This window comes from Otolemur garnettii, unplaced genomic scaffold, assembly GCF_000181295.1.
Source record: "Otolemur garnettii isolate 467f Iridium unplaced genomic scaffold, OtoGar3 scaffold00052, whole genome shotgun sequence".
Taxonomy (NCBI): domain Eukaryota; kingdom Metazoa; phylum Chordata; class Mammalia; order Primates; family Galagidae; genus Otolemur; species Otolemur garnettii.
Genome location: NW_003852447.1, coordinates 1,497,796 through 1,498,638, shown reverse-complemented (window position 1 = coordinate 1,498,638; position 843 = coordinate 1,497,796). Strand labels below are relative to the sequence as shown.

Sequence of the window (843 nt, the reverse complement as noted above, 5' to 3'; positions counted from 1 at the left end):
AATATTCAGACCCTTTTACCTAGGACCTAGCCTGAATTCACCTGCCCCCTTGTGGTATTCCTCTCTGAAAAGTTAATTGATTTCTAATCTTTAGATTTTGTGTTACATAGCCTGAGAAGACAAGCCTCATTACCATTGTCTCATAGTCTAGAATCAGAAGGATTTTCTCTCTTAGTCAGTAACTAACATAAAAAGATGGAAGGCATTCATATGCATATGTACATACAGGTTTTTTAATGGAATGCTTCACAAATTTGCGTGTTATTCTTGCACAGGAGCCATGCCAGTCATCTTCTCTGTATCATTCCAATATTAGCATGTGTGCTGCCTTGTGAGATCTACTGTTTAATATGTAATTCAGAGCACAAGAAAGAAATCGGTCACTATGAAGAAATGAGAAGCTTAGAAAAAATGATATACTTAATTTTATTAATCAATATTGTGACCTATAAATTGATAAACTAAAGAGATATTGCAGAAGTTCTCTAGCCAGGTGCAGTCATTCATGCCTGTAATCTTAGCACTCTGGGAGGCTGAGGTGGGAGGATACTTTGAGCTCAGGAGTTCAAGACCAGCCTCAGTAGGAGGGAGACCCTGTCTCTACTAAAAATGGAAAAATTAGTTGGGCATTGTAGTGGGCACCTGTAGGCCTAGCTACTCAGGAGGCTGAGACAGTAGGATCATTTGAGCCCAGGAGTCTGAGGTTGCTGTGAGCTAGGCTGATACCACAGCACTCCAGCCTGGGCAACAGAGTGAGAAGCCGTCTCAAAAAAAAAAAAAATTTTTTTTCTCATAAAGTAACTTAAAATCAAGTTTAGTCTCCATCAGTGTCTCCATTTTTTT

General features: G+C 39.3%; 1 non-coding gene across 1 annotated transcript; it reads right to left on the bottom strand.

Moving 5' to 3' along the window:
• Window positions 1-230: 230 nt before the first annotated feature.
• On the bottom strand, window positions 231-339 carry LOC111726056. The gene has a single exon (XR_002773948.1). It is a non-coding gene; the product is annotated as a U6 spliceosomal RNA (small nuclear RNA).
• Window positions 340-843: the final 504 nt, after the last annotated feature.